This window comes from Orcinus orca, unplaced genomic scaffold, assembly GCF_937001465.1.
Source record: "Orcinus orca unplaced genomic scaffold, mOrcOrc1.1 scaffold_392, whole genome shotgun sequence".
Lineage (NCBI taxonomy): Eukaryota > Metazoa > Chordata > Mammalia > Artiodactyla > Delphinidae > Orcinus > Orcinus orca.
In genome coordinates this window covers 31761-52486 of record NW_026043842.1, presented here as the reverse complement: position 1 = coordinate 52486, position 20726 = coordinate 31761, and the positions used below count along the sequence as shown (strand labels likewise).

General features: G+C 50.4%; 1 long non-coding RNA gene and 2 pseudogenes across 1 annotated transcript; 2 read left to right on the top strand and 1 right to left on the bottom strand.

Moving 5' to 3' along the window:
• Window positions 1-538: 538 nt before the first annotated feature.
• On the top strand, window positions 539-9061 carry LOC125963202 (uncharacterized). The gene is made up of 3 exons (XR_007475026.1): window positions 539-3916; window positions 7285-7347; window positions 7764-9061. It is a non-coding gene; the product is annotated as an uncharacterized LOC125963202 (long non-coding RNA).
• A 106-nt stretch (window positions 9062-9167) lies between these two features.
• LOC125963201 (thimet oligopeptidase-like) lies at window positions 9168-10453 on the bottom strand (annotated as a pseudogene).
• A 2531-nt stretch (window positions 10454-12984) lies between these two features.
• On the top strand, window positions 12985-13802 carry LOC101275782 (serine/arginine-rich splicing factor 3-like; annotated as a pseudogene).
• The last annotated feature ends 6924 nt before the right edge of the window (window positions 13803-20726 follow it).

Below are 20726 nucleotides of genomic sequence, written 5' to 3'. Positions count from 1 at the left end.
GATAGCCTGGGAAGGAGGTGTGGTGTCCATAGCTTCGGGGTCAGAGGTGCTGCCTGCTGCAGCACCGATGACACCCGAAGCCGTAAATGGGGTGCTGGGGAAAAGGGGGGCAGAATGGAAAGGGACAACAGGGGCAGAACGGAAAACGATAGCCTGGGAAGGAGGTGTGGTGTCCATAGCTTCGGGGTCAGAGGTGCTGCCTGCTGCAGCACCGATGACACCCGAAGCCGTAAATGGGGTGCTGGGGAAAAGGGGGGCAGAATGGAAAGGGACAACAGGGGCAGAACGGAAAACGATAGCCTGGGAAGGAGGTGTGGTGTCCATAGCTTCGGGGTCAGAGGTGCTGCCTGCTGCAGCACCGATGACACCCGAAGCCGTAAATGGGGTGCTGGGGAAAAGGGGGGCAGAATGGAAAGGGACAACAGGGGCAGAACGGAAAACGATAGCCTGGGAAGGAGGTGTGGTGTCCATAGCTTTGGGGTGAGATGGGCTGCCTGCCTGATCTGAGAAAAGCAAGTGAAAGTGGGAGAGCTTCTCCCTAGCTGCTAACTCTTCTCAAGGTCTAGCACGCTCTGAACACTGGCCGGCTCAGCCTGGGTGTTGACATTGCATTGTACGTGTCACAGAGCAAGGGCGGGTCAGGGGGTGGTATGGGGGCCCCACACAAGCCCAGGCCCTGGAGAAACCCGGCCCGAGGGCAAAGAGCCCGACCCCTTCTGGGCTTTCTAGCGGCTGGGACTTGTCGCTGTGGGTGGCAGGTGTTTGGCACCGGATGGGTCACCATGCGGAGACTGTTGGGGACTGTGGAAGTCTTCTCCTCCAGAGCTCACCCTGCCTGGGCACCGGCTCTGCAGACCCCTCAGCCCTGGCTATGTATCGGCCAGCCCTTCCCCGCAACGGGGCCCAGAGGCCAGAGCATGCCCAGAGCTGAGTGGAGGAGGCACCCAGAGTTTGCCAGGCTGTGGCCCGCCACCTCCGTGGACCTCCCCAGCTTGTCCGCGAGCCCTGGAGACAGGAGCGCCTTCTCCAGGGCTGCTGAGCTACCAGCATCACCATGAGCCAGGCAGTGAAGGTTTCTGAGCAGGGGATGCAGAGCCCTGACGCGACTGGATGCTGCACCCCACGATGTCCCTTCCTGGCAGGTAGGTTCTTTCTTCATTTGTTTTTCGAAATTTGGTAAAAGAACACTTAAACCTTCGACTGTTCTTCAGGGTATACAGATGGTAGTGGCTTAGCCGGGATTCGAAGCAAGCCTGTGTGATTCCAGAGCTCGTGCTCTGGACTCTGGTGCCTCCTTATCATATATGCTTCATGTGTTACTTTTAGCCCTAAGTGCCATACCTGTAATGAACACATACACTGCCCTGTAGGAGGTGTTCTTTTGTTCAACGCGTGAATTGGTCATCCACCACACTGGGTTCTAATCTCAGAAGATAGGTCAGGGACCACCAGTTGTCAGCATAGCACCATCCCACATTTCTAATTGAGGCTTGCAGCCTAGATTTGTCCCTTTGGTCTAGTTTGAAGGATCCAGGTATGTAAAGCTTATATTCTAGATAAATCAGGGGCTCTCCTGAAAGGAATTCATCAATGAATTATTCTGTATGGATTAGAAGCCAGTTTCTCTGGCCTTCCTGGAGTATATCCAGTAAGGCATCTCATTCATGTCTAGAAAGCAAATATATCATTTATTGCAACTTCAGCATGGAGCGATGTATTGGTTTAAAATAAAGTACGATCAACACGATTTGGTCATTGTGAGTATGCCGGCTGGGTCCACTCTTTACTACACATATGTAACTCTAGAGCTTCTTACGCCCCATAGAGGAGACATACTCTTGTGTGTCTAGGACAAGGGAAACGTGTGTTGTTATTCAGGAGCTGGAAGCTACAGCATGACAGGAAAGAACTGAAAAATCCTGGTCTTGGTCTACACATCACTTTACCTTGTTCGAATCTTGTTTCTTTGGCTTGCTTCATTGGAGTGTTTTCTCTCTCCTGGGACTGACATTGTGTGTTATATATCAGGCATGTAACATGTAGAAGTTTCAGAACCAGTGAAACTTTGTATATTTTTGTTTAAAATCTATTTAAAATCACACTGGGCATAATTCATATATTCCAAAAGTAGTTTGACCCTCTGCTCATGAGATTCTTTTTATGGTATGTCAAAGCAAATTTGGACTTCCATCCCCAATAAACTTTGAGGTTGGAGGACACAAAAGCTTTTGCTCAGACCTAAATTCTGTCTGAAGAAAAAGGGTAACTATTATAAGCCCTTTCTAACCTCTCCAGGAGCAGAAATGATTTACAGCTATGGCATTGAACGATAATTTCTTGATCTCATTTGAGAAGAGCTCAGTGAGAAACCGTGTCTTGATTTTTGTTTGTTGGTTCCCTGTTTTCTTGTCTTGCTTACCAACAATCCACTGTAATCCATGAGTGAGTATGGCAGCAGGCTGAGTGTTCCCTGGAGCTCATTAAGTGAACGTTTTTTCCTAAAATGACTTTTGTCTCCTTGTTTTCAGCCCCTCTTCTTTCCTCTGTCCTTTACTATAACCAGGGCTCAGCAAAAGCTGCCTGGCTTTGTGCAGACCCTACTTAGGGTAGTCTTTTCTTCATTATTTTATTCATGGCCCCTCCATTTCATTGTTTGCCTTCTCGAAATGTGTTGAAATCTTTCTGTGGTTGATGACTTCCACAATGTCTTGGCTTTTATTGGTTGATTAATTTTGGTATTTCTGCAGTTTTATTTAAACATGGTTTCAGGAGGACCAGAAAGTAAATATATTTCCTAGTCTGCCATCTTGAGCTGAAAATCCCCGTGGATTTTAGCATCCAATGTTCCCATGGGCAAAAAACCCAACCTTGGCATTAATAGATGTACACTCAAGATTTCAGCTTTTCTTGAGCAATCACTAAGGATTTAATATGCGGTCACTTGTAATGGGAAAATAATAACTATCTCATGGCGTTGATTTGAGGATTAACTTAGATAATGGACAAGAAAATGCTTTGTAAGGTTTTAAAATCTATAAAAAATGTGTTTTGTTATTATTTGATTTGTTGCTATTTCACCTTTAGCTGACAGTTGTTTGTGACCTTGCTTATGTGAGAAAATGCCTTCTGGTTTATTGTTTTGAAAGCCAGATGATATTTTTCAATAGCTCAGTGGAAATGGCATCATTTGTGAAGTTGAAGGGTGAAGGCATAAATGTTTCTTGACATTTGAATCAACTATTGGTCTTCTGGGGCTTGTCCTTATTCTCCTGCAGTCTCTAATCAACATGGCATCCAGAGAGATCCTGTTAAAACATAAGTCAGATCATGTCACTCAAGTCTCTTCAATGGCTTCTTCACAGGAAAAGCAAAGTCCTCAAAGTGCCTCCACAGCCCTAGAAATCTGGGCCTCTGTTTCCTCTCTGACTGTTTCCTTCTCCTCTCCACTTTGCTCCCTCTGTTTTCCACACACTGACATCCTTTCTGCTCCTTGGATACTCCAAGCCCACTCTTGCCTCATTGCCTTTCCATCTGACTGTTCCCTCTGCTTGTACTATTCACTTCCCAGATATGCACCTTGCTCCCTCTCACAACCTTAGGTTCCCTCGTAAATTTTATCTTCCCCAGAAAGCCCTCAGTGATCACTTAGTTTCCGATCGCAGCCTCCTCCTACCAGCTAACAATCTCCATCCCCCTTCCCTGCTTGCTGTTTTTCTCCAGCACTTACCTGATATACTAGTTATTCTACCCATTTGTTCAATTTTTATTTACGTATTTACACTTACGATTTTATATTTGCTTCTTTACTTTTGTCTCTCCCCTCAGCTCGAGAGAGGCTATATTCATCTGTGTTAATCACTGCTGTGTTTCCTGAACATGCCTAGAAAACATCCTGAAGAAGGGTGCCTGAAATTTGGTAAGGGATCCATCAATTTTCTTGGCTGAATGAAGAAATATGTTCATAAATTACTGAACAAATCTCTGGGGTTTCTGAATTAAGGACTAATGGGAAGAGGAAGGCAAATGGTTGGGACAGGGTACTGCAAGAAGTAGTATTTGGAGTACTCTGATAGCTATCCTAATAGATAACATTTTGTTCATTTAAATAGTTTGAACGAGAGAGCCGGGAACTAGGGACACACAGCATCGAGGTTTTATAATGCATTCCGTAGAGTTCTTTTCAAGTGTGTTCAAATATCATTGAAAATATATGCATGCATATAAACCTCTGTTACTTGATTTAGTGCTTTACAAGAGCCCCTCAAGGAAGGGGTAGTAGCAACTCTCAGTATCCTTCCTTTACGATGAGCTTACTTTATTCAAAATTACATCATAATTTATTTGTAACTGTGAAACTAGACTTAGTTATTTAGTAGACCCCCCCCAGAAACCTATGACGTTAATAACACCAACAAAAATGTGTTCAGTTTCCAGTGACACACACACTACAGACTCAATTATGTGTCATCCATTTTAATGAAGGGAAGAAGTGATTTAACAGACACAGAGCAAACAGAATATGAAGTTTTGTCCTCCATTAATATTAGTAATGGATAAAGTGGGCTCCAACGCCTTCAAGGTAGCTTGAGACCCATCATCTCTGTGTCATGGGCAGGGGGATGCTCGGCCAGGATGTCTTTCTCTGTCACTGAGAAAAATTTCCATAATATATAATGATACTTACTGAAACAGATATGGGGCATTTGGGTAATTAGGAATCCGTTAGCATATTTTTCCGGAAGCCTTGACTACAAAACGAAGATAGTAGATTTGGGCACTTCCAGCTATGCAGAAGTCGTTTGGGTATTCATCTTTATGCCGAATGAAGTAAGCTTATTTCATCTCTGCAGCTTCCCATATACCATTTTCCCACCTCTGTTTTGTGTTTGGAAAGACTTTTAGAAATGAAAAGTCAAGTTAAAAAGTGAGTGACGGGCTTCCCTGGTGGCTCAGTGGTTGAGAGTCCGCCTGCCGATGCAGGGGACACGGGTTCGTGCCCCGGTCCGGGAAGATCCCACATGTCGCGGAGCGGCTAGGCCCGTGAGCCGTGGCCGCTGAGCCTGCGCGTCCGGAGCCTGTGCTCCGCAACGGGAGAGGCCACAGCAGTGAGAGGCCCGTGTACCGCAAAAAAAAGAAAAGAAAGTGAGTGACAACTTAAATGATATATGGACTATTTTGCTGACTTACAAGAGCATGCAGAATTAAATATGACCCAGTTGAAATGTTAATTTTATTTTAATGTGTATATTGGGGTGGAGTCTTAAAGGTGCCAGAAAACAAGCATTCACCCGTCCTGTTTGGAACTGCAGCACACAGGCACCTTCAGTTACCAGTTCTGTTCATTCCACAGAATCGTCTTGGGAAAACATAACTGTTTTTTATGTACCTGGTATATATCTTAATTAGTTTGAAGAATTTCCCAAATACCTGTTAATATGTAGTTCTCCAATTCCAATCTTGCCACGTCCTGTACCAGTGACACAGCACATAGGAGTTTTATTTCTCTTTCTTTCTCTGGGTTGCTGAGAACCCAACGAAAGAACAATGGAATGGCATCAAAGAGATCAGGGTTCTTGACTCAGATTTGCCATAAAATAATAGTGTCCTCTTGGGAAAATTATAGTTATTCTAGGCCCCTTTCCTTTTCTTTACTTTGACAGAGCTGCACTACATGACCCCAAGTAACACTGCGCTCTTTGCAGTAGTAGCTTAGACGTTATTGGTTTTCTGAAACAAATGAAGACAGTGACACAGGAAACTGTGCAACATCTCTGTGACTATGTTTTCTTAGAGTTGCCTCCATTTTACAGATGATAAGATGGCTGAGCACAGAAGTAGGTGTTTTGACCAGAGGTTCCAGAGTAGATGGAACTGAACCACAAGTTTCCTTCATTCCTGAAGCTCACTTAGCCAAAACATAGGCTTCTGAATATTAAGCTGTAAAGCATATTATCAGTATGCTTTAAAAGAAGCGGTTCTTCTAGGATTTCTAATTACTAGCAGGCGGTTTTGAAATTCTTAGAAGATCATCTAATTTTGTGAGATTTACAGCTCTATTTTCCTGTCAAGCAAGTTGTATTAGTGCCAGACAATCACCTGAGCTTCTGGATGCTTCTCTGAACCTCTTGACTTTTTCTTCTTGCTATCTGAAATTCATGCCAGATAAGCCTTTTTGTAGAGAGCATGTACAGACTTGTCTATTTTCGTATAAGAAAGCGATGCAGTGAGCCAGGTCGGGGGTTAAGCCCTCATTCTCAGAGTGGTGTTGAGCTCCTGGTGAAATATTATCATCATTTCCTCAGAATAGAAAAGCAGTTATCTCAAGTTTTTAATGCCATTAACTATTTATACATTTATGTATAATACATATATTTATTGTACCTACGAGGTGTGCTCTCTTTGGGAAGTACAAAGCTATTTGAGACGTAAGTTGTTCGTTTGTTTGTTTTCCCACAAATACTGTGACCCTTTGAGCAGGAAGGTCTATGTTTTACTAACATCTAGAACAAGCAGCTAACACGGTGTCTAAGATGTAGTCAATAAATATGAAATAGGTAAATGAACACATTTCTAAGGAAGGGCCAGGACATGAACAAATAGAAAATTTTTCATTTTCAGTCACAAAGCCACAACAGACATAAAAATGATACAGACAACAAAGTGCTACGGTCATTCAAAGAAGGCATAGAGTTGATACAACAAGGATCTCCTCTATGGCACAGGGAACTGTACTCAATATTTTGTAATAACTTATAAGGGAAAAGAATCTGAAAACGGAATCACTGTGCTGTACACCTGAAACGGATACGACATTGAAAATCAACTATATTTCAATTAAAAACCAAACAAACAGACAACAGCAACAACAAAAAACCAGAGAGGTCATAGAAGTTCTTATGAGATTCCAGAAGAGAAGAGAAGCCAAATGAGGACGGGAGAGGAGGCTTTTGAATCAGTTCAGAGGAGAAGTCACAGAGGAACTAGTCTTTGATCTGAACTTGAGATTAAGCTTAAGATGAATTAATCTGAATTAATTAAGATTGCAACACAGGGATATTACAGATGAAAGTAATCACATAAACTTACTCTACTGAAACTTGCAGAGGTTATGAGTGTTGTTCAAGATCCCAAAGCAAGTGCATTGTGGAATCAGAATTTTAAGTGAGGCCTAATGAACTAAAAACAAAGAAACACAGAAACAAGCCCTTCCTGTGACACCACGTTGCCTTTGAAGTCGGTTTTTTTTGGCGGGTTGGCAGAAACTGGTTCCAGTGTTTCTTGCAGGAATGACTGGCCACAGGACTGGGCGTCGTAGCTTCCTGCCAGGCGGCCGAAGGTCGCAGGCAGGTGGGTCACTGGGACACACGCGGAGGGGCTCCTGCCCGGCTCCCTGGCCGCTCAGTGCCCCTGCCCCAGAGCGGGGGTGGGGGCCCCAAAGCAGCCTTGTCTGAGTCCCCTGCCACTAGAGAGAGTATTGGCCCAACACTTGTAGAAAACGGGGACCTTGCTGGCAGTTCAGTGGAGGGACACAAATAAATCTTTGCCGACTTTCTGCTGAAGCTCACGAGGGTTCACTCCTAAGCCTCTTACAAGGTCAGCTGCCGAGGCTGCGAGAGGTGAGTCGGGGCTCGCCCTCCACCACGGAGAGATCGCTGGTTAAAGCGCTCACGAGGGAGTGAACCGCGTGTCCGCACCGACACGCACGGGCAGACCTCGTCGATGCCTTCTGTTCGGGGTATGAAGCCCTCTCCTGCCTCTTCCAGGCTCTCTAGAAAGCATGTGCAGAGCCTCCCACCCCACCCTCGGACTCCGCGGGCCACAGCTGGAGGGACCAGCCAAGGAACCGTGGCAGGAAGAGGCCAGAGGTCAGCGGGCCTCGGCCGGAGCCCGTCAGTCGGTCCCCATTCACACACCACCAGACGATCCTCTTGACCTGGGCAGTAGCCGCCAACCGACCGCTGAGGTGAGCCCGGTGCGCGCTTGGCTACCTGGCATGGCTGGGAACCCCAGGATCTCCTGGCAGAGGCGGGCATTCTCCTGGGCCGGGTCCGCGGGCGTCTGCATGTGCAGGGCCTGAACCACCTTGGCCAGGACGATCTGGCACAGGTTGAAGAGGCCTGGGGGGCGGGAGGAAGGAGACGGGGGGCTGGCACCGTGTCCAGGCCGCGCTTTCCAGCCGGGCAGACCGGAAGCCCCCTTCCCTTCCCTCGGTCCGGCCGCATCTGGGTTGGCCTCCCGGGACTTGATGAGCTTGTCCAGCAGCTCCTGAGGGACGGTGCTGCCCGTGCCCCACCAAGACTGGCAGCAGCGCCAGGGCCTCCCAGGGCACGGCGCCCCCGGCCCCAGAGTCTTCCCTCTGGTTCTCATCACCGGCTGTCACCAGACTTGCATGCAACGTTCTTTTCTTTTCTCTTGTCGTCTTTACGTCCCTCAGCCACGCAACACGGTGAAGCCCTGACGCTCGCTGCCGCGTCGATACACCCTGAGAACACGATGCTCAGCGAGAGAAGTCATACACAGAAGGACACACAGGGCGTGACCCCACTGAGGGGAAACGTCCAGAGCAGGTAGATCCACAGAGTCAGCGAGTGGGTTCCTGGTTGTCAGGGGCTGGCGAGGGGACGGAGTGATAGCTAAGGGCGTGAGGGACATTTTCGGGGTGACGGAAATGGTCCAAAGCAGTAGTGACGTCTGTACAGCTCAGTAAACTGTCCCCACACGCCCCGGTGCAGCCTGTGAGAGCATCGCGCTCAGGATGAAGGGCTGACCACAGGAAGACTGAACGAGCAGTGGGTCCTGGGCCCAGACGCTCAGCTGGCGCCCCCCACGTGGGGAAGTCACTGGGACTTGCTGAGCCTCCACGGAGACTGGCAGCAGCCCCCGAGCTCACAGGGCACTGCGCCCCCGGCCCCAGAGCCTTCCCTCTGGTTCTCATCACCGGCTGTCAGCAGACTTGCAGGCAACGTTCCTTTCTTTTCTTTTGTCTTTTTCCAAGGCAACTCTTGAGTGCATGTATTTAACATGCAGGGAACCAGCCCTGACTCCTTGATCTGGGTCTTCCAGCCTCTAGAACCTCGAGGACATCCATTTCCGTTATTTATGCGCCCAGTGCCTGGGGTCTGATGATGGAAGCTGACACCGAGGGCGTCACCACGTGCGGGGTGATGTCAGTGGACGAATCCCATGGCGAGGGCCTGCCTGAGGACCACGCACGCCCGGGCCCTCCCCGCCCCCTGCCTGCAGCCCTGCGCCTGGGAGCGGAGCTGGTGCATCGCGTGCCCGACGTCGTGGAAGTTGGTGTCCCGCTCATCATGCTGCAGCAGGGAGGGCAGGTTGGGCGTAGGCTTGGTGAAGTTGGCCACCATGGCCGCGATGGCGATCTGGCAGCTCCCATCGTGCTGTAGGCAGCCCGGCTGCAGGCCGAAGCAGGCCACGTGCCCGGACTTCCCCACCCTGCGGAGGGACGTGGATGGGGCCCCGCTTCGACAGAGGAGCCCCGGCCCACGGCCGACAGGTTCCCCCACGCACGCACCGAGGATAGAGGTCAGGTAGAACTTGCCGATGGATGACCTTGCCCGAGGCCGCGTCCCAGACCGTTTAGAGCCTCACGTCTTCGTGACACATGCTGGTGCCCTCCTCCAGGTCGAAAGTCAGCCCCAGCAGCTCCTGGGAGATGCCCAGCAGCCCGCGTGTGAGCGCCTGCATGGGGAAAGCCTCATTGAGCAGGTACTGGTTCACGTGGTAGCGCGTCTCCTCCCCCGGTTCATGTAGCAGCGCAGGTCCCAGGCGTTGATGGGGCCGTCCAAGTGCAGGCCCCGCCTCTGGCACTCGGCCTTCTTTAGCTCCAGGATCACGGCCGCTCCTGCTCCCCGAGGGGCTTCAGCTTCTGGGCCAGCTCACCTGCGGGCGGAGGGGAGAGGCTCGGCTACGTCCCCGGGGCGGCCCCCCAGCCACCCCCGACCCCGCGCCCCTCGAGGCAGAATGAAGGGTCTGGGAAGGTGACCCCCAAGGGCTGACACAGTGGGGTCTCAGGCAGCACCACGTCCGGTCAAGGTCCGCCTGACCCCGTCCCCACTGGGACTCAGGGGGAGGCGGTGTTACCTAGGACAGTGGCCACCACCTGGCTGGTCTTGTCCATGTTCATCTCCAGCACGGAGTCGGCCTGCGTGCGGAACCCCAGCAGGCGGGACTTCAAGGCCTGCAGCCTCACCAGCTCCCTGAGGATCACGCAGTTCTCCTGGAACCCAGAGACGGAAGGCGCTGGGGACCGAGGGCCACGGCCTCCCCGCGGGCCCCGGGCCAGGTCTCTGCAGGCGGGCAGGGCTCCCAGGCCACTGGCGGGCACAGACAATCCCCCTCCCTCCTCCTCCTGGCCCGGATTTCTGGACACTTTGGTGCTGTCCTAACACGTGGTCTTTATTAACACAGGTCCTTTTGGAACCAGAAACGGCATGAACGTGATGGGCTCCAAGGCCAAGGGCAGGAAGAAATGCGGCCAGTCTTTCCAGGAGCCACCAAGGGGCCTCCCCGGGCTCAACAAGACAAACACGGCTGCCGTGCAGACAGTGGCTCAACCCCACGGCGCCCGAACACCCAGCCCCTGGACGGTGAGACAGCTGTTGCTGCAGGTGGCCCGTGGCTCACTGATGAGGCCCGGCCCCAGGCGTACGCCACCTTCTCTGGGGCCACCTCTCCGGTCTGCAGTGGGGTTCTCCTGGGAGCCCCCAGTCACCACGGGACCAGCGTGGCCTGTCTGTAGCCCAAGAAGGTGGGGACACAAGACTGTCCCCCGTGCCCCCCGCATCACCCGCGAGGCCGAGCGAGCACCAGTGGTGTCTGCGGGGAAGATGAAGGGCTCACGCACAGCCCCCATCTACAGAAGCACAGACTGCAGCCACCTGCACTATGGAACAAACACAAGTGTCCACGCAGGACCCGATGTCTGAGTGTCAAGGCCATGCCCGGGCCACGGTGAGAAGGTGCATCCCCCATGCAAGCCACAGAGAGGGGATGGGGGGGCCATCTGCGATTCTGAGCTCATCGGGCATCACCCCAGAGGGAGAGGGAGAGGGAGAGAGGTAGACAGAAGTACAGAGGGAGAGAAAGAGAGAGGGAGGGAGAGAAAGAGAGAGGGAGGGAGAGACGTCTCTCCCTTCCCTGGGGGTTCTCTAGTGCAGCCAAGGCTGAAAACCACTGCATTTTGGGAGATGGGTCCTCGTGGAAGAGTTAAATAGTAGCTCATGGCATTATCGACACATACTAAAAAAGCCCCAAATCTTGGGGAGTCAGGGAGGGGAGTGTCGGCTGCCTCGTAAACGAGGAGAGATTGGGCATCAGGGGAGGTGCCTGTGCAGCCTGCGCCCAGGGCCCCGCAGACTTCATCTCCCAGCGGTGGTCCTGGGCTGGAAGTCAGCGGGGAGGTCAGGCTGTCCAAGCATCGACGTTGACTTCAGGGCTGATCTAAAAGGCGCCTGGTGTTCATTGAAGCAGAGAAAAGAGAAAGCAGTAGGGAGAGGATGGGAGTGGGAGGGGGAGGGAGCCCCCCTCCTCAGCACTTCTACCGCTCTCCCTCTCTCTCTCCTCTGGAGAGGGAAGGAGGTGGAGGGAGAGGGAGAGAGAGATGGAGAGGGAGGGGGGAGAGGGAGAGAGAGATGGAGAGGGAGGGGGGAGACAGAGGGGGGAGAGGGAGAGAGATGGAGAGGGAGGGGGGAGAGGGGGAGAGAGATGGAGAGGGAGGGGGGAGAGAGGGGGGAGAGGGAGAGAGAGGGGGGAGAGGGAGAGAGGGGGGAGAGGGAGAGAAGGAGGACAGAGGGAGAGGGAGGGTGGAAGAGACCTCTTTCCCTCTCCCTCTCCCGCCTCTCTCTCCCTCTCCTCTCCATATCTCTCTCCCTCTCTTCCTCTCCCTCCCTCTCCCTCCATCTCTCCCTCTCTCTCTCTCCCGCTCCCTTGTCTCTGCCTTGCCATCTCTCCCTCTCTGGGAGGGAGTGAGGGAGATGAAGAGATGGAGGGAGCGGGAGAGTTGGAGGGAGAGGGAGAGGGAGGAGAAGGAGGGAGGGAGAGGGAGGGAGGGAGGGAGGGAGGGAGGGATAGAGGGAGGGAGGGAGGGAGGGATAGAGGGAGGGAGGGAAGGACGTCTTTCGCTCCCTCCCTCTATCCCTCTCTCCCTCTCCCCCCCTCTCTCCCTCTCCCCCCATCCTGCTCTCTCTCCCTGTCCCTCCACCTCCTTCCCTCTCCAGAGAGGGAAGGAGGTGGAGGGACAGGGAGAGGGAAAGAGGTAGAGGGAGGGCGTGCGGAACAGGGAAACAGGGACAGGGAGAGAGGAAGGGAGAGAAGGACAGGGAAGAGGGACGGGGGAGGCGGGAAGACGGAGGGGGGAGGGGGGAGAGAGACGGGGGAGAGGGAGGGGGTAGAGGGAGGGGGAGGGTAGAGGGAGAGGGATGTGGGAGAGCGAGGGGGAGACGGAGGTGGAGAGGGAGTTGGGAGAGGGACGGGGAGAGGGACGGGGAGGGGGGAAGGGGGGGAGGGAGAGAGGGAAAGAGAGAGACGCAGAGGAAAGAGGGAGAGGGAAGGGGGGGACAGAGGGAGAGAGGGAGGGGGAGAGGGACGAGAGGAAGCAGGGAGAAAAGAGAGAAAGAACACACCATGTACATTTCTGTCAAATGACACCGGGGATCCTTACACAACCAGGAGAAAATAACACAGCGAGGCTCTTTCTCAGCTGGAACTGGAACTGCAGATGGGGCCAAACACCACCAGGGTGGCCACACATGTCCAGCTGCCGCCGCAGCCCCCTGAGTCTGGTCACCAGGGCTCTGAGTGTTTGCTCCAGGGACCTGGGGTTCACCCTGTCACCCTGGAGGTCGGGCCTAGACAGCAGCGCCCCGGGCTGGACACATGGGGGGAAAAGCATCTCCACAGGACAGCTTGTGCGAGCCGATTCAGCTGCGAGATTCTAGAGGCCCGGGATCACCCTGTGGCCCATGAAACCCAGGAGCCAGGAGGGTCTTGCATCGGGATTCCTGTCCGTTGGACTGTAACGTTTGTGTAAGGAATCTTGGAAACAGTGGTAACAAGACTGAATTCGAACGAGCTTTAGGGTATTATGGACCACTCCGAAGTGTGTGGGTTGCTAAAAACCCTCCCGGCTTCGCTCTTGTTGAAAATGAAGATCCCCGAGGTGCAGCGGATGCTGTCTGAGAACTAGACGGGAGAACACTCTGTGGCTGCCGAGTAAGAGTGGACCTGTCCAATGGGGAAAGGAGAAGTCGACATCGTGGCCGCCTCCTTCTTGGGGTCGTCGCCCTCGAGATGATTATCGGAGGAGGAGTCCTCCCCCTCACCACAGATGTCCAAGACGGAGAAGCTTCTCCCGCAGCCGGAGCAGGTCCCTTTAGTAGATGTAGGAGAAGAGAGAGATCACTGTCCCAGGAGAGAAATCGCAAGCCGTCCCGATCTTTCTCTAGGTCTCCTAGCCGATCCAGGTCAAATGAAAGGAAATAGCAGACCACTTTGCAAGAGGAGTGGTGCACAGGAAATAACTTCATTTGACAGGAGTATGTACAGAAAATTCAAGTTTCGTTTGAGACTTCCGAAGCTTGATGCACTTTTTAAATGTTTTAGCTGTTCACATTTGTTTGTCTCTTGGGCGGTGACACATAAACATGTCATTCTCTATGGTTTGAAATGGGTCATATGAGGCATGTAATATGAAGAATTGTTTCTTTACAATGTTCTCTTAAGCAAAATTGAATTTGCTTTGAATTTTTGGTCTTGCCTAGACTGATAATAAAACTCTAACTCCTGCCCACCTAAAGTGTGATGTTTATTATTATGGAAGCAACACTGGCAAACAGTGAAAAGACTTTCTGTAGCTGGGATATGGTATGCAGCTGTAGTTAAGCAAGCAGTCTTTAAAAGGTGCTGTGAACACAAGCCAGCAGGTAGAAGTGAAAGCCGCACCCTTACCCTAGATTAGAGGTTTAAGAATTCCACTAGTCTTCACACTGGACAAGAGGTTGTCCAGTGAGTTTAGAATCTAAGAAGTTTCAAGGAAGTTAGTTTCCCTTTGAGTTAGGTCATAAGTCCCCTCTGTGATTGCCGTACATGAATACATAGCTCTTTGTAATGTTTTTTGGAAGTTGAGATGATCAAGATACCAATGTCTTGCCAGATGAAGAGTATATTGTAGAGCTGAACTTTGAGTTACTGTGCAGTTTTCTTTTTCATGCTGTCATTTGTAATATGTTTTGTGAGACTCCTTGGGATTAAAGTTTTGGTTCCAAAAGGAACAAAGAAAACAAAAAAAGGATCCACCTGCCAATGCAGGGGACACGGGTCCGAGCCCTGGTCCGGGAAGATCCCCTGTGCCGCAGATCAACTAAGCCCGTGGGCCACAACTATTGAGCCTGCGCTCTAGATCCTGGGAGCCACAACTACTGAGCCCCCATGCCACAACTACAGAAGCCCGCACAGCTAGAGCCCGTGCTCCGAAACAAAAGAAGCCACTGTAATGAGAAGCACGTGCCCGCAACAAAGAGGAGCCCCTGCTCGCCGCAGCTAGAGAAAGCCCGTGTGCAGCAATGAAGACCCAACGCAGCAAAAAAAAAAGACGATACTGGCCAGGTGATCAAGGGTAAAATTGTTTGTCACAAGTCCCGTTGATGGGGTGTATCCTTGATGTGTGTATCCTTGATGGTGTGTATCCTTGATGATGTGACCTGAGGAGAATGACATTTTTATCTCTGTCTGGATCTTCTGCCCCAAACCCCGTAACTCCAGCCCAACCATAAGAAAAACATCAGAAAACCAACAGACAAACAAATTGAGGGACAAAATACCTGACCAGTCCTCCTCAAAACTTTCAAGGTATCAAGACCCAGGGACGTCTGAGAAATGTCACAGCCCAGAGGAGACTGGCACAGAAAAAGGATGTTAGGGGAAAGCTAGGGAAATTCTAGTAAAGTGTGGACTTTAGTTAATAATAACGTATCCATCTCGGTTCCTTAGTTGGATAAGCATGTCGTACTAACGTACTAAAGTACTAACGTGTTGGAAATAGGGGTACTGGGTCGGGGGTCTACAGCACTCTGCACACTCTGTACAGATCTTTGCAACTTTTTTGTAACTCTAAGCTATTCTAAAATTAAGCAACTACTAAACAGAGATAAGAATGTTATTTCCCTGATTTGAACATGCCTGAGTTTGTTTTCATGGTCACATTTGTGCTATCTGGATGTGTCTTGGAATCAGTAGCAAAGGAGAGTTGCCAGCCCCTGGGAAGATGCGGCTGGTTTGCAGGTGGCTTGCTCTGGAGCTGAAGACCACGGTGGGAAGTCTGCAGCCTCGGGCTGCACTTAGAACCATGGGAGGGGATGGGCCAGCTCAGTTAGGGATGGAACGTATAAATAAAACTCTTTTTCTTTTCCATTATGGCTTATCACAGGATATTGAATATAGTTCCCTGTGCTAGACAGTAGGACCTTGTAGCTTATCCATCCTATATTTAATAGTTTGCCTCTGCTAACCCCAAACTCCCAATCCAACCCTCCCTCCCTCTTTCTCCCCCTTGGCAACCACAAGTCTGTTCTCTATGTCTGTGAGTCTGTTTTTGTTTCGTAGACAAGTTCATTTGTGTCGTATTTTGGATTTCACATATAAGAGAGATCATATATGTGTCTTTCTCTTCTGACTTACTTCACTTAGTATGATAATCTCTAGGTCCATCCACGACGTTGCGGCAAATAGCATTATTTCATTCTTTTTATGGCTGAATATATTCCATTGTATATATGTACCACATCTTCTTTATCCATTCATCCATCAGTGGACATTTAGGTAGCTTCCACATCTTGCCTATTATAAATAGTGATGCAATGAACATTGGGGTGCATGTATCTTTTCTTTCTTTCTTTCTTTCTTTCTTTCTTTCTTTCTTTTCTTTCTTTCTTTCTTTCTTTTCTTTCTTTCTTTTTCTTTCTTTCTCTCTTTCTTTATTTTTTTGTCACACAGTATGTGGGATCTTAGTTCCCTGGCCAGAGATGGAACCCATGCTCCCTGCACCGGAAGCACAGAGTCTTAACCACTAGACCACCAGGGAAGTCCCAGGGGTGTATGTACATTTTTGAATTAGAGTTTTCTCCAGATCTATGCCCAGGAGTGGAATTGCGGGACCCTATGGCAGCTGTATCTGTTCTCTGCACGTCTCACATCAACCACCTGCACTCCAATCCTTGCTCTCAACGTCATCTTTGGGGAACACAACCTGCGACAGGGACCTTGACAAGAAGAAATGGCTCAGGGAAAAGCTACCTGCACAGGGAGGAGATAGAGGCCATCGACCCTGGGGTGCGGCGGGGAGAGTGGGCACGGTGATTTGTCATTTCATCCCTGATACTCAGCCCTCCTGGCTGCCCCACTCTAGGTCACCTCAGGATACAGAGGTGACCCGGTTAGAGTCCCAGCCTGTGCAGGAATCTAGGGGCACCAGCGGGTCTGAATAATATTAGTGCAGGGTCTCCCCCATGGCACTGGGGTTATTTGGGGCGGGTCATTCTCTGCTGGGGGCCCCTCCTGGGCACTGTGTGGGGTTCAGCAGCATCCCTGTCCCCACCCATTTGATTCCAGGGGCCCCTTCCCCCCCCGTTGTGACAACCACAGATTTTCCCCAGACATCACCGAAGAACTGGGTGAGGCGGAAGCAGGATGGCCCTGGGTGAGGACAGCTGTGTTGAAGCAAGCAGCCTGGCTTAGGGCAGGGTCCGCCCCAGTCCCGTCAGAGCCTGCATTTAGAACTGCCCCTTCCCTCTCCCACCTCCCATGCCCTGCAGTGGTCTCCGAGACATCATCCCCATGTAACAAATCACACCTTCTCAGTTTACTGTCCCTAGCACCTAGAAGAGTGTCTGCTATGTAGTAGATGCTTCCTAAATACTTGCTGAATAAAGGAGTTGAATAAAGGGATGAGTGGATGAATGAATGAAGGTTACCATGGAAGGAGGGGGGAGATTCCCTTTCTGGCTCTCGGGGGTTGGGATATCAAGTGAAAGATCCATCCTAAATAGGCTGACCAGCCTTCCGGGGTTCCCCGGAAATGAGGGTTTCCCCACAGTTCCAGCGCTCAAACCTGAGCGGTCCTGGGTAAACTGGGGGCGGGTGTTGGTCACCCTGTGTAAACACAGTAACAATTGCAACTGCAATAGCAATGGCCGAGGACCTCTACGGTCTTATTGACCAGGCCCAGTTCTTTACCTGGCGGGGAAGGGTGGGCCGGGATTGGAATTCCGGTGATGCAGGGTGGGCGGGTGAGGGCACACCCCGAGCTTGTGTAGGGGAGTCCAGGAAGGTTCTGGAGGAAGTGACAGTGACACAGGAGGGAGGGAGGAGTCTAAGAAGAACATCCCACACGACAACTTGTGCCAATGGCCCTGGGCCCAAGGTCACACCTGACCAGGGCTTGCTTTTTTTCTTTTTTTCTAATTTACTTTTTCCCACATGGATATGCAATTGTCCTAATGCCATTTATTGAAAACTCCTTAATTTCCCCACTTTCTGTCATATCAAGTTCTCATCTGTTTCTGGACCTTTATTCTCTACCATAGAGCTATACGTCCCATCCTTGCACCACTAGGGCTGTTTCATCACTATAACTTTATTTTTTATTCATTTATTTCTTTGGCCGTGCCGGGCGGCATGTGGGATCTTATTTCCCTGACCAGGGATCGAACCCGCACCCCTTGCAGTGGAAGCTCAGAGTCTTAATCGCTGGACCTCCAGGGAAGTCCCCAGGGCTTGCTTTGACATCCATCGAATGGTGGCGGGTGGGCACGGGGAGCAGCTGTCTGTGAGCCATCCTGTGTAGAAATGCAGGGTGGAGGGCAGGACAGCTGGAGCGGGAGGGGAAGAGGCGGAGGAGGGAGGGAGGGATGGCGGGCGGGCGAGAGACAGACAGAGAGTTTCCGGAGACACTAGCTCTGGCCGTGTCCTAGGGCATGAAAGCTGAAAATAGCTCCTAGTGCCGGGAGCCTTGGAGCCGGAGCCTGGGAGCCAGGGTGACTGGCTCTCCTCCCTGGTGTGTGTGTGGGGGGGAGGGGGGGTGGGCTCCGGACTTCTCAGGCTGGGAATGGGGTGCACGGAGCAGGGACGGAGCAGGGACGCTTCTCTCTGGGACCTCGCGGGCCATCCTTAGCTCACAAAGTTGAGCCACTCCTGGCCCTACGAGTGGGGGGCTTATCCTCCCTGTCCCCTGGATCACACCCCCTCACACACAACTTCCTCTTGTGTGCTCCCAGCAACCAAGAGAATCTGTTTTTAAAAGATTTGGGGGAGGGGGGGTAAACATACAAACAAGAGCAGAATGGATACTTTTTCAGAATGGGAATGGCTCTGTGTAACCCCATCCCCAAGGTAACCAGAGTCCTGACCTCTAACACCCTTGACGAGTCAGCCTTGGTCTGGGCTTGCAGAGCCACGGAAGCCTCCTCATCCCCTCCTTCAGACCCCGTCTCTCCCTCGGCGTCTTTGTGAGAGGCACCCGGGGAAGTGGGACTGCTAGGCTGTACTGCTGCTAGAACTCCACCTGGGCTCCACCAGGCTCCAGCCCCCCGCCCTGTGCACCTCTCTGACCCTGAGGCACCTCAACTGGTAGGAGCGGCATCACCTTCCCTCCCGGGACTTGTGACACTTAAGGGAGACACAGAAAGGACAAGCGTTTGGCTCCCTGGCTGGCAAAGAGCAGGTGCTCAATTGTCATAAGTGTCCGTATCAGTGAGGGTTCTCCAGACAAACAGAATCCATAGGCTGTGTGTGTATACACACACACACGTACACATGTACACGCATACAAAAATATACAGCTGTGTATATATGCAGTACGCATACAGACATATACACATATAGTATATGCAATACGCAAATACATATATACACACATATATATAATGCATAGTTTGTATATATACAGTATGTCTACACACATATACACATAATATATACAATAGACACATACATATACACTATACATACACACATATGAAATGCATAGTTTGTATACATATACAGTATGTACACATTCGTATAAGATATGCAATATACACACCTAGGTTCGTCTATATCATACATATATACACACATACAGATATTTAGGTGTGTATATATACAGTATACATACATACACATATAATATATGCAATACATACACGTACATACATATAGACACACATATACACCTACATATAAAAGCATGTAGAATAAAAATATATATGTACTGCATCTATAAATTCGTCGTATATATACATACACATATCATATATAGGATACATACACATACATATATACCATGTATACACACACACCTATATGTAAATATGTGCATGTACATACACATATAAGTACACACGCAAGTGTGTATATAGAGAGAGTACATACATATATACATATAATACCTATACACATACAGGTATACAACATATATACACACCTATATATCAATATACACTGTATACATACATACATACAGTGTACATATACTGTACATATACACACCCATATATCAATACATGGGTGTGTGTATATATACAGCATGTTCACCTTCATAATATGTATACTGTATATATACACATACATACATGTATACAATATATACACACAAATATATAGGCTTGTATGTATACTGTATATAGTACTTACACATAGACTACAAACGCATGCACATATAAACATATGTGTATACATATATATATAATATCTATACACACATATACAAATTAATAGGCTTGTATATATTCAATATTTTTACATATATAGTTTCGTTTTAAGGAGTTGACTCTTGTGACCGTGAGGCAGGCAAGTCAGGGCAGGACTCTGGGCTGGAGACACAGGGAAGAGCTGATGTGCCAAGTCCATTGGAGGAACACTTCCCTCTTTCTAGGGCACCTCATTTTTCTCTCCAGTCCTTCAACCGATGGACGAGGCCCACCCACGCCGCGGCATTGCCAATCTCCTTTACGCAAAGTGGACCAATTTCAGTGTTAATCTCTTCTGAAAAATACCTTCCTGGCCACATCTGGAATAATGTTTGTGGTTGCCGGGGCCCCACGCAGTGCGCACATGAGATTAACCATTCCCGTGGCGATGATGACACTTTATTTTCTCCCTTGACCATTGTCACTACTATTCCAATTAAAATGGCAGTGCTATGAGGGCAGGGCATTTCCTTTTTGGCCAGTACTGAGCGTCCGCGGTCTGGTGCCTAGCATAGGCTAAATACACGGCATTTTTGTGAACGGAAGCTGGGATTCCAGCTGTCATATTTAATAGGAATTATAGTCTTATTAGTGTGTGTGTGTGTGTGTGTGTGTGTGTGTGTGTGTGTGTGTGTGTGTGTGTGTGTGTGTGTGTGTGTGTGTGTGTGTGTGTGTGTGTGTGTGTGTGTGTGTGTGTGTGTGTGTGTGTGTGTGTCACGGTATGTCGAGGTCAGGAGTCGAACCCGCCACCACTGGCCCTGAGAGGTTTGGCCGGGTCCCCACTTCGGGCCGGTGGGTGTGGCCAGGGGCAGCCGATGACGGGCGTACGTGCGTACGTGCGTACGTGCGTACGCGCGTGGGAGCGTGCGTGCGTGGGAGCGTGCGAGTCCGTGAGGCGGGCCGCGCGCGCCGCGAGTGTTTCAGTTCGGCCCCCGGCTCACTGTGCTCGCCTCACGGAGGTCCGAGTTCGCAGCAGCGCTGGGGGCC